This window comes from Chroicocephalus ridibundus, chromosome 1, assembly GCF_963924245.1.
Source record: "Chroicocephalus ridibundus chromosome 1, bChrRid1.1, whole genome shotgun sequence".
NCBI classification, from domain to species: Eukaryota; Metazoa; Chordata; class Aves; order Charadriiformes; family Laridae; genus Chroicocephalus; species Chroicocephalus ridibundus.
Window position 1 is genome coordinate 115012270 of NC_086284.1, and position 13710 is coordinate 115025979.

Below are 13710 nucleotides of genomic sequence, written 5' to 3' on the forward strand. Positions count from 1 at the left end.
GATTTGTCACTATCTATTTTGTGAGTTTGGGGAGGGGGCTGGAGTTTGTTGGTTTGGGTTTTTAAGTTTTATTTATTTGTTTTTAAAAGCATTTTTGTTGATGGCCCCGAGCATACATCTAAGATTCAATGACCAAGGTAGCCTTCATCCCAGTGCTCCCCTGTGAAAAATATAGCCTATTTCCTTGCAGGGTTTTTAACAAATTACATACTGTGATGTGTCTTGTAAGCATGGAAATGTTTTCTTACAGTAGCTGTCAGAAACTTCAACAAAAACCAAATTTGTTGCATTAATTTTTTAATTTTACAACTTCATTCTGATAAACTAATACTAGAGAGGTACATTTTTGACTCAAAATCCCAGATTAACAGAATGACCTAATTCAAATAAGAAACAAGTGATTTGTCTTTTCACTCAGGAGAAACTGTTCAGCTATGATTGAATCTATGTTTATACTGGAAATATTTTACAGTTAAAGTGATGTCTTTGTACTACGCCAGCAACATATTCCTAGTATATAGCTCATGTACTTCTGTAAGTAAAATCATCACATTTCTTGCACAGGAAGTTATACAAATACTAGCATATTTTTGCTAATAGCAAAAGCAGGGTGACATGCATTATCTTGTAAACAATTGTTTCCACACACCCTCTGCAAGAAGAATGCAGCAGCAGCCTGATCTGAAACACTTTCATATTATGTAAGACAAGGCTCATCATTTCATGGCAAAAAGTGTCAAGTAATTTGGTCGTTCAAAATCAAGTACCTCAGACTTGCTCAGACTGTGTTGCAATATCAAAATCACACCCAAAAGGTTGGTCGTATCTTTGGCTGTACCAGACCACAGAAGAAGCTCAGTTCAAGCACAAGGAGGACAAGCACCTAGCTGATCTTTTAGGGTAAAACATCATCAGCACGTAATATGGCTTTAGAGATTTCCTAGGAGATGCAAGGTTACTTAGGCAGGCGATGGCCTTCAGGAAGAGTTTGGAAATGTCCACATGAGTTTCCTTTCGGAGAAACAGGACAAGAGGACAAAGCCTTTTCTTGTTTAGAAGGGAATTATGAGCCCGGGTTGTATCCCAGGAACTGCTACTGGAGTTCAATGCTTTCTCATCCTACTTCATCAGTCAGGGCTCTGCACACAGACCTGGAACTTTACCATGCCAACTACTTTCTCAGAAATACAGGACATGCATTTCGTGTATGAGAGCAAACTGTCTTTCTAAAGTAAATAGGAGACAGCCTGGAAGAAGTTTCTCTCCTTCTAATATGTCTATAGAGATGTTCCTTTATGAAATTCTTTTATTTTCCACCTTGAAAAACTTAAATATTTTATCTATAGTTTCTCTATACAGATGTATCTCATAGATCACAAAGCTTGAATGATATATATATAGATTCCTGCACTGGATGCTTACAAAACAATTTGTGTTGTTGAAGAAAAAAAATAAAAAAAAAATAAAATCAAAGAAGCATTTCCATTAGCTCTAGGTTCATTACAGTGGCAGTATAAGAATATTTTTTTCTAGTTATGGTGCAGAGCACTTCCACAGTTAGGAATATATCTAGGCTGTTGAATATATTACTAATATATACAATATCTAGAAAGTTTTTGTCTCAGAAAGTTCTTGTCTCATTGATCTTGTATCTCATTGTAGGAATTGTCATGCTTTAACAGAAAGTGTGGCATTTCACTGTAAAGCTTTCTTTCTAAATGTCTATTGCATTAAAAAAAATAATAATGATAGGAATTGAAGTATTTATAAAAGTTGAATATTCTTAGGGGGAGCAAAAAAATTTATTCCATTTTAGCAATATAGAGTCTTCTAAACTCTTTCAAGTTGCTTATGCTAAGATTAATTATGTAAAGGATACTTTAGACAAATTAGAATTATCTCTTTTTCATAAGGGGAATGAATTAAAGAAATAAAGCCTCTAAGTTCCTGCTCCAATATTGCTGTTCCTCTAGGACTGTAATTCCTGGATAAGTGCCACATCTGCCTTGTGTGGTTTAACTTACAGATGATTTTACCTTTTTCTCAGGAAAACATAGTATTTATTCATATAATATGACATGTCACAATATTACAATGATTATCCAGTTGCTTTATTTATGGTCATAAAACCATCTGGTATACAACTAACCTTCTTTTTGCATGTGTACCATCTGGAACATCTATCTATATTCTAATTATTGTACAGATGAGATTTTTTTTTTAAACAGAAATACCATATTGGCTGTATCTTTCATTGACTGCTTAATTTTAAAAAATACAATGTAAAATAATGTAAACCAGAAATAAAAACTTGGCATCTTTAGTTAGTTTTAGCTATCATTTTCCTATGTATTTCTTCTAAGGAATTAAACAAAAAAAACGCATTTACAACCACTTTGGTATTCATTTTAGTAGAAACAGGATCTGATTATTTAGGTGAGATGAGATAACACTTTCAGTTTAAAGTAGTTTGGAAGCTATATGTACACACCACAGTTTCACACATTGAACTGAATTCAGTTCTCCACCATTCTGTATGAGTCAGAGTATCTAAATCCTTCTTACAAAACTGCATTGTGCGACCATAAAATACTGTAATTCCTTCAATTGTCACTGGCAATTGTACATACCTATTTGTGTACCAGATGATGATCAGGGACTAAGAAAAACTTGGTATCATTATAGCCTCAGTCCTGCAAATGTGTGCTAGTATTTTTGCAAAAACAAAAGTTGATCGTGTTCCAGGACCCTTCCCAGTTATTTGCATACATTTGCCTTACCTAGATCATCAACTCTTAACATCGTATATTTCATAGCAAAAATATAATTAGGCTAAGACGCCATAATAAATACATTATGTTTCAAAGAGTTTATGCGTGAGGGAGATTTGGTGATAGCTTGCAGGCAGGGGCAGACAATGACTACATTTCCTACTGCTTCATTGAAGGACTGGACAGGGCTGAAGCCAGATAGAAGTCAATGACATTATCCAAAACAAAGAAACCAGTAGGTCAGTTCTTCCCAGGGTCAGCCTGGACTAATCCATACATAACATTGCTGGCCCATATCAACAAGTAAGCAGAGTCTGCTCTATCACCCAGGAGTGCTCCATGGCACGTCTTACAGATGTAATACCTAACTATAGCCTTATTGCACCTTGTCACCATTTCAGTCGGGGACTGAAAAGGGTTTTGCACCAGGGGTGGGGGAGAAAGGAGAGAAAGAGAGAGATGGAGTGGGGTTCTTTCTGCATCTCAAGAAGAAAGGCCTGACAAATGGTGTAATAAAATACCTGCTTTAATAAGATAGAACAAAAAGAGGAATATAGATAGTGAGTAGAACTTCTGTCCCTTTAGGAGCTGGGAACCACACTTGTGTGTGGTATTGGACAGACCTGGATGGATTTTCCCATGGCACGCTGCACAGATTCTGTCTGTGGGGAGTTTCCTTCCTCCTCCTATGCCATGGTGCCTTTTATTTTGTGTAATAAGCAAACCCATAGAGCTTCTGCTGGCACACTGAAACATCATCTCTCTCATAACACCTATCAGTGTGCAGCACAGACCAGCATGGGATGCTCCAGAAGATTCACTTACAGTGGTTAGTCGTGGTAATATAATGGATTCTCAAGCCCTGAGTACAAGGTCCAAAAGAGCAGACAGGGTCTGTTCAAGATCACTAACTCCTCAAATGCAATGTCTTCTGCAAGGTTTCCAATACAACGAGGTTTCACACCATTACTTCACACATCAGGCTTTCCTTCCAAGAACCACCCATATGTTAAGGTAGAGCAGGAACTACTATTTATTTCATTCATTTCCCAAATGGGGGTGCCTCATACATCAGGACTGTGAGATGCACTGTACCACATCCCTTTTCTGGAGCTGGGATGTAATTCTGTGTATAGGATGAAACCAAGATTGCTGGGCACAGCAAGAAGGCCTTGGCATGGTGTGGGACTAGTGTTAAGTTTCAAACATTACTACCACAGGTACCCCAAGCACTTTTTGGTTTAATTTTTTTTGGGAGGGTTTCAGTCAGTTTTGGTTTTGTTTTTTTGAAAAAAAAGGTATCTATTCTTGCCTTTATTTCTTCTAAATCATTACGCAAAAAATGAAAATTAGTACACCTGAAGCATTTTGAGTTATGAAATACAAGTGTGTCCATACAAACGCATTGAAATTCCAAGTGCTTAGCATAGAGAGATTGAAGACTTGGAAGCTATGTACAAAATTCCATATGAAAAAACATGTAAATATGGCTGGTTTGAACAGAATGCCTATTTTCATTCATATTTTATTTTAGTGGAAGATTACTTTAATGATATAGATAAATGAAATGCTCTAGAATATTATCTGGGAACCAAAAGTTCTTTTTTGTTTCGAAAAGTTTTGTCATCAGTACAATTTTAAATATTCCACAAAACACCTATCTCAAAATAGGAAATATTCCAACATGAGACCAAGCTTCTGGTCCAAAACAGCTAGGCTTCAAATTAGGACAATAAATTTCAGGTTCAGACTGGCAAACTTATCTCAGACTGAAGCATGCTTTTCTTTTTTTTCTTTAAAAAAAAAAAAAAAAAAAATCAGTCTCCAGATCTGAATGTTTGTCAGCCTTTCTGTGTTGGAAAAATGAAAACTAGTCTGTATTAAATATATAAATGTTTCATTCTAGTCTCAGCCCTACCTTAAATAACATTAGGAAGCCTCATTTGTGATAATTAATAACTTTCCCTTTAGGTTGGAAAGTGGGGCTTAGGATCAATGACTGATATGGAATGAACAGAAATGTTAAAATCACTTAAGAATAGGTCTATGGTACATGATCTGTGAGTTTCATGTTCTAAACCTAGTTTACTTCCTCAAAGCTTTGATGTGTTTTGTAGGACATAGACTTTCTAGCTGCAATTAGGGCAAGTGCAAAATGCATGACTGCCTTTTGCATTCATGTTTTTTTCAGAAGCCTAAATTATCAGCCTCTCAGAAATATCCTTGAACGGTTCAGCTTACAGGTGACCTCTGTCTGGCCTGTAACAGTTCCATTGTAAGAATAGTAAGTCAAGCCTGCATTTGGCCATATGAAACATATTTTCAAAGTACTTGTAAATATATGATAAAGGTGATTTTATTACTATTGTCTATACAGTGTATTACTATATGTCATCTGTTACGGAGCTGCAGCAGAGGCTTCTCTTCTGCTAGCACACGGTAATTAACAAGAAAGAAGAGAGAGCAAGAGACACTTCTCAAAGAAAAGAACAATTTAAACCACGTTTACAATCTCTGTCATTATAATCAACATTTTTATCTAAAAGGTAACTTGCAGTTTGAGATAATCTGTGACCTTTAAGAATATCAACATGAGTACGTGTTTAAAATATATATCAGATTGAGTAGGATCTCTAATTTATTTATTCTGTTTTTTAACTTTGCACAAGATTTTCCTTTGTGTTTGCAACCTATGCTTTCTTCCTTTTACTTTAAAAATTAGATAGTAGTTGGACTTTAGATAAAACCATAATAATATAATGCATTAAGTAAAATCATATAAAACTCTCTTAAACTCAAACGCTGAAATACACTATCAAATATGCTAGGGGCTATTGCTTCCCCTAGTGTAATCTTGCCTGTTTTTAAATTGTTCTCTTCTGGCAAGAAACCAATAAAATACAGAATTCCTTTAATTAGTTGGAATTTCAAACTAAGTGTCTTATCCTTTTAGATTTAAAATCATTATGAATGTAGGAAAAAGCCTACAGAAATTAATTCCATAAAGAAATCATATACAAATTGCAAGATGTTATTTAATTCTCAGTTAATTAGGTACAATATTCTCTAAATGTTTTTCTAGACTGAATTGTGCAAAGTAATTCTAAAAATCCACAGCTTGCATATTTCTTGGGTAAGAGTCCAGCTCTTAATTATATACAGGCAGAGGCAAGCTAAGCAGGCAAAACTAAATCTATCACTGAACTTAAAAAACTGTAAAAGAATTTAAGGACCAGTGTACAATTTTTAAAGAAGGCTCAGACTGATTACCCAAATATTTTTTTTATTTTTATTTATTTTTTTTAAGTGAAGAGAACTGCTTGCGCTTTAGCATATAACTCTTATGATTTAGGATTTAATTGATCTACTAACTCCTTAAATTCTATATTATTTCCTCCCTACACCTTTTTAATACTCATTCTCTCCTTCCTCAATAATATATCCCTGTCATTCATAGTACTGAAAATGGAATGTAAATGGTTATTTTTAGCCAGCATTCACCTATTTATGGAAGGATTAAGCAACATTTGAATAAGATGGAAGTATCTGAGTAACCAGAGCTTCCTCAAGAATTTGAGATAGTAGTTAAAATAATCTCCAAGTCGTTAGTGATTATTTCCCATGACTTTGAGTGTTGATGATGTATCACAGGCCAGTAGAAGACAAAACTTAGTCTTTAACTTTTGAAGGAAGAAAAAACAGTACAAGAAAATTATAGACCTGTCAGCCTCATTTCAGTATCCAGAAAGATACTGGAACAAATTAAACAATCCATTTACAAAGCCTTGAAAGAATAACAAAGTGACAAGAAACAAACAGCGTTAAGCCAATTGAATTTCCCTCTTTGACAGGCTAAATGGATAAGGGGGAAGAAGTCACAAACTGTTCTACATGACGTTCTCAAAGAAATTAGGGAAATACGGTGAAGATGAAATTATTATATGCTGTGTGCACAGCTGGAAAAAAAAAAACAACAAAAAACAAACAAACAAAAAAAAACCAAAAAAAAAAAAAAACCCAAACCAGAACAAAAAACAAAGGCCCCAAAAGCTAATTAAAATGTTGAACAGCCTTCTCAGTTTGACATCAACCATGGATGCAGAGATCTACTCTGGGCTCAGTCCTTGTCAATAGTTTATAATAAGACTTAGCTCCAACTAGAGAGGAAATGTTCAGTTTATGCTATTTGTGCGGCATGAAATTTTGAAAACAAGTGAGGAAATCTCATTCTGTGACCTATTAAGCTTGCTGTTCTACTCTCCTTATTTCTCATGACACTTCAGCTTGTCTGTCTTTTGGGCATCATACTTTAAAAATGTAGACAACCGGGAGGGAGCATAGAGAAAGGCAAAAGAAACAAGAGATTTGAAAGATGATACGTTAGAAAAGATTCAAAAATATATATGTTTTTATTCTTGAATACCATACTATTACTGCCCTTGAGGGCTGCAGGGATAGGCAGGGGATGGAAAAGGTGATTAACGATAGCACTGTCCTAGTGACTAAAATATTTTTATAGGTAGTGTGAATAGTTTTTCCTCCAGATTCAGAGAGGTTTGGTCAACGAGTAATGAGCTTTGCCTCCAAGAGGATATAGATTGCTAGAAAGACAGACTTTTGCACATATGAGCATAATAACTAGTTACCCAGAATGGTTGAGGAACCCCTGCCAATAAACAACTCTTCAAAGTAGCTGGACTTGCATTTCGGACTGTGACAAAATCCGTGAAAGGTAAACACCAAATGACATGTCATTATGTCATTAATGTCACCAAAGTGACATTAATAATAAGAACCAATGCTTTTTTTCCCTGCCCCCTCTTAGGGAAATGAAATTGAACTAGAAAGGCTGAAGCTGATCTTACTGCTGGAAATAAGTAAACAGAAACATTTTCACTCGAGTCTCATCAGAACTGCATACAGCTAAGAAAAGCAACCTATTAAATGTGATGTAACTAGAGAAAGAGGAAAATAATGCTTTCTTCCCCAGATATTTTATCACTTCATGGAAAGGGATAAAAATGAACATGTAATTGCACATGTACTTGCTTAAGAAATTCCTGTTTATCACTACAAGAAGGATATAAACCCTCTAGCTAAAAAAAAGCTAAGTGAATCAAGAAGGCTAAGAAATGTAACAATGGGGGAAAGCTTATCATTTTAACTACTTCCCATTTGGGTTAGTCATTTTACAGAAACTGTTTCAGCAAATGAAACAAAGGTAGCTCCCAAGATTCCAAGAATTGCCTGTCACATTCATTGCCCATGAAGCATAGAAATTAGAAGTGAATCACAAATAATGCCAGCATGACACTTTTTCTGAATCCGTCCAAAAAATCAAATAGACTTATAACAATGCCCTAACATTTTACTTTTGAAGATGTAGTCTCCTGAAAAAAAAAAAAAACCAACAAAAAAAAACCCCAGAAACCCCAAAACAAAACAAAACACATATGAAAAACAAAACAAACACAAAACTACAAGCTTGACCGCTAAACATTAAAAAAAAAAAAAAAAAGAGATGCAAGTTGAGTAGATAATTGATTATTAGGAGCAAATTTTGTCCTTAACTACATTTTGCTTCTGCTTAAACGTCTTCCACTATTCCAGTGAAATAAAGTCATGTTCTTCTCTGTTAGTTCTGACTCAATTAATAAACCCACATAGATCCAATTGTAAGAGAAGAAACATTCAAATAGGAAATATGACAACTGCAAAAAGCCTTAAACACAGAATGATGATTTTATTTCTCTATTAATGGAGATGTTCAAATGAAGACCAAATTTCTGCTTATGGGACATAGTAAGCATTCAGTCACAACAGTGACCAATCTCAAAGCAAAGGTTTCTGGAAACACATCAGAGCTAGGGGTCAAATCAACTGTTTCCACACCAGCATCTAACTAGTTGAGATACCATCAGTTATGCTATCTTGCCTCCAGCTACTAGTATGAAAGGGCACACAAACCATCTGTAGGTTTGATGCCATATCTGAGACAACTGCATGGGTCAAGTGGTAACTAGGATATCTCTGTGAGGGTGCAGCAAGAGCAGGGCTGCTCTACAAGGCAAGAACAAGCCAGGAGCCAAGCGTGACACAGTACCTGAGTAAAGAAGGCAGACCCACATGCTGACAGTAACAGGTCCCACCAACAGCCCAGTAAGCACCAGTCAAAAGCAAGAGTCAAAGCCAAAGCTCAGCCAGGAGGGGACGTGGACAAGAACAGCATAAGCAGAGCAAGATTAGGGCCCTGGCCTGAGCTGAAGTGGGCCCATGGGTAGGGGGATGGGTGGTGGTCCCAGGTGAGGTTTGTCAAGGTCATTAAAGCCTATTAGGGTACTCAGGTCCCAGACAATCTCAAACAGCACTAGATGTTTTTGCCTGGGTGAACTGGGCCCCTAATTCAATCAGTTGGATAATTTGGTCATAATAACAATAAAAAAATTTTATAATAATAGAGAGTATTAATATTTTTATTCTTACAGATAGCATTTTATCTTACTTCCACCCCTTCTTTCCTTGCATTTCTAAAGTTACCATTGGCTATTTTTACTCTCTCAAACTTTCCCATTTCCACAGATATAATTGCCTTATTTCTCATTTGCTGTTCCCTCCCATGTCTTAAATAATTATTTCATGACTCCCTTTAAAATTGAGTTGTGAGAATATTTACTGACCTTTAATCCATTTCATTTTCACATTTTTCTTTCCTTTTTAATTTAAGAAACTCTTTATGAACACCCAGACACATCACTATATCTGAAAATGTTTATTCTATATTTTAACAAAGGGATACACACAACAGTTGGCAAGCATTGTGTTCTGTGCATGCTACAATTCTCAGTAAGGATGATAGTTATTCACCACCAGCTGTTTATAGTGCAATGATGATTGTGGACCAATTGACCAGGGATTTTTGCTTCCTCCCTGCTTAAGGTGAAGTGTTTACACATTCCATGAATATTGCTGATGAGGAGTCCTGTGGGAGAAGGCTGGAACTATGCTGTAATCAGATTGTTTGTGAAGCTTTTTTCAAATATTTGTGATTTTGGTTTTTAATTCTGATTTACATATTGTACTACTCTAAGTCATTGAAAAGTAGGCATCACATGATATTGCTTATATATTGAAAAGAGAAGAAACTAAAATAAAAGCAAATCAAAATATATCTGTCAAAAAAGTTCTAAGAAAATTGTCATCAAATTAAAATAAGTCTGAACAGCCTCCCTCTTGTAAAAGATGTTGAAACGTATCTTCTGGTAACAAAAGAATTTAATTTTATTAACTGTGGTGTGGCATGGGGAAATCTACCTTTCCCTTTCACATAATAACCCACTGACCTCAATGTAATTACTTTTAATTTACATTGTAGCCACTGAGAGAATTTATCCATCCATCCATAGAAAATCGAGAAAACCAACCCCGCCCCAAACAACCCAAAATCACTGGAAAACAATATATTAATATGAAAAATTTCCAACCATTAGTAATAAAAAGGTGCTAAACAGATGAATTCAAACAAATCAAACTTGATCACAAGAAAATTAAATACAAAATGTCTTATTATTAGAATATAATAAACATACTACCAGGTTACTAAAAGCTGAAAATGGATTCCTCCTATTGATTTCATCTCTAGTGAAAACACCCCATATACTTTATGTGAAGCATTGTATACAGAACTAACTTACTAGAAAATACATTTAACAGAGTAACAGAATCAGTAAGATGTCTGGAGTATACCAAAATCCACTGCCACTGGGAGGAGATTTTTCGTGTTGCCATTCTGATAACTAAGTCTGCATCTCAAAGCACATTTTTAAAGAAAAAAAAAAAAAGTAGTTACGCAGAGTGCAAGTAGTATGTAAACTATAGTAGTATAAAAAGCAAGTAATTTAAGAAGCGTGTCTAACTGATCTAGTATCAGTTTTCATAAAATAACAACAACCAAAAAAAAATAAAGATAATTATAACTCTCTAAAGAACCTGAGTATAAACACACACATAAAAGTTACTTCTAATGAGATTCTCTGCGTGTGCTTCCCTTATTCCTGCTGAGAAACACCTTACTTACAAAGGTTGAGGCTGTGCAGGGAAAGAAGAGCTTTAAAAACTTTTACGTTATCTGTAGCTCTAAAAAGAATCCAAGAGGCAGAGACAATAAGTGAGTTAGTAACCAATACTGAGTAAAATTCTGTACAGATCAGCAAAAGAGCTATATGGGTTTATGCATCTGTGGATGTGATCCCCATACTTCATATAAACATTCATCTGTAACTCGCAGAAATATTTACTCCAATTCTTGTCTTGTTTTTCTTTTTATTTCATACCCACACACCCCACTCCCCCACCCCCACCTACCCCCAAGGAATATAATATGTAATTTAGGATACAATGGACAAAAACCGACATGGAGACCGTGAGCAAGCTCACATTCAGGTTTGTTGCAAACCAGACTAATGGCTCTAGCTCAGCACTCCTGAAATGCAGAAGACAAGGGAAGATGAAACAGAAATGTCAGACTTACTCCAGGTTTACTCAGCTAGTTCCTGCTGGGTTTATTTATTTGGTTTTATCTGGCAGACAAATCCACAGTGGAAGAATGAAAGGGGAGCAGGAGAAATCTCAATGAAAAGGAGAAAGGAAGTAGCAGGAAAAGAGGAGGCTGACAAGGTAAGTACAAAGAGGACCCAAAGAGTACATTCCCACCTTCCTCAAAAAAACCACATCACTTGCTCCCCCTCCAAAATAATAAATTTTATCATGCCATGGAATAACTGGCCTGAAACTAGAAGATTTCCCTTCAGTGGCCAAATCTTCCATCTTTTGAGAGAAGCAGTTGCAGAAAATCAGCTGGTATGACTGTGCAACCATAACCAACTGGTTATGGCTCCATGTGTGACTTTTCTCACTAATTGTGTTGTTCTGCTGTAGAAATAATAATGTTCTCTTTGTCAACAAAATGTCAGGCTATGGCATATGTTTATTATATCCTTTTCATCATTACTTATGTCAGAAAGTCAGTTTCAGAAGTGAACTTTTTTTATTATTTTGTTTTTAGTTGAGGTCTTTTCATTGACAATTTTACTGAGGGAAAAAAGCCTAAAGCTGGGAGACTCCAGACTCAGATACTCAGAATAGAATCTTTCTGAACAGACACTACTATGGAAGCCATCAGAGCTGTTCAGAGTGAGATACTTCTCAGATAAGTAAAAGCATGTTGTGAGGGATAATCAATGTGCAGTAAGTAAGCTAATACTGTTTTACAAGTACCAGATTGAATAACTATTCAGAACCACTGCCACAACAAGCAGCTAACATTAATAATTTCGAAGAAAATCATTTGCCATCTTTCACTAGTTACATTTTCACTCCCTCTTGTGCTGTCTGCAATGCTTGGGGGAAGTCCTTCAAATATATGCCTCCAAAGTTTCCCCATTATTTTCTATGAAATCCTTCCTTATTCTGTGAAGATTTTGCAGGGGTTTGCTGTAGTACATTGCATTCATTATCAGTTGTGCTGACTATACTGTTTCACCATTTCCAGGTCTCATCTTGTATAGTCGCTAGAGTGTAGGACTGTCTACACCTCCACATTTGTACATCCTTATGTGACCATGGATGCTTACAGGCTAAAGTGTACACAGAAATGATCCATGTGGCAACAGCCAACTTTACCAAAAAAAAAAAAAATATTCATGAACAAAGCTCAACAACTGCTTAGGAATCCTTAAGGATACCTAAAACGCAGGTTATTAAGCTACTGCGAGTAAAAAATTTCAGCATGATCTCTCTCAAACAGCTGTCCATGAACCAGTCATTTATTATGGACCCCTGAGGTTATGTGGTCTATAAGTCTTCTATCCTTACAGCTAACAAGATGAACTTATATTCTAACCCTGTTTTTTAATGAAATAATTGGTTACACTCCCAGGGAAGTTATGAGATTAATATTAAAATGTGCGCTCCAAGCTAGGCAGAAGATTGAGAACACCTTTCCTTGTGAATGAGGTGGTGAACTACACATGTGGGTTATACCTAGGGCTCCAAAGGAAATTTTGCCCCCCTGAAGCTAATGGAATTTTATTGTTTTATAGAATGACACCTATAATAGAATATCATTGTCATTTTAACAATATTTTTTCTCAATGCTGAATTTCTTGAAAAAGTCGTTTCATCTTTCTAAACATCCTATTCTTGAACTATAAAATAAAGATAATAATGAATTACTTCCCTTTGTGAGGTATTTTTAAAATGATGATAAAAATCATCATAAGACTGCATTCTTAGGAATACAGATTTTTAGTTCTACATGTCAAATATATAGCACACAGTTGCCAACACAGTCTTCTTCAATAGAAGATTGGTTTTATAGTAATGGTAAATTAAGGAATAAATTATATGATTATACTGAAGTTTTACAGTTCTGCATTCATGTGCAGTAGCTAATGCTCAGACATTTATCCTGTTGGTGAAACAGATATTTAGAAGTTTTATTAAGATGTGAACAGCATCTGTCTAACACAAATGACTGATCTTAAAGTTACATTAATTTCTGTCAAGGAGTGATATTTTTATGGTTCATTCTCCCATTGACATTTTGGCAGGTGTCAGAATGATAGCACTGAGCATCAAGGAATTCCCATAGACCAGATTCTTAGCAGATGTAAATCAGCCGTCCTGAAATGCATTACAACTACTAGAAATTATACCACCTAAAAATCTGCTGCCAGGTATCTACTACCCCTACTGAAATATCTTTCAAGTCAGCAGTGTGCACTGTTATCACTTTCATATCATGCTGTATTGAGACCTAAAAGTCATACGCCAAGCCTATGAATCATGCAAAACCCAGCAGACTAGAATTGATGAAATTATTGTGATGATTCTGCAAATTGTCTATAATATTTTGTGTCCAATGATTTTGTATTCAGAACTA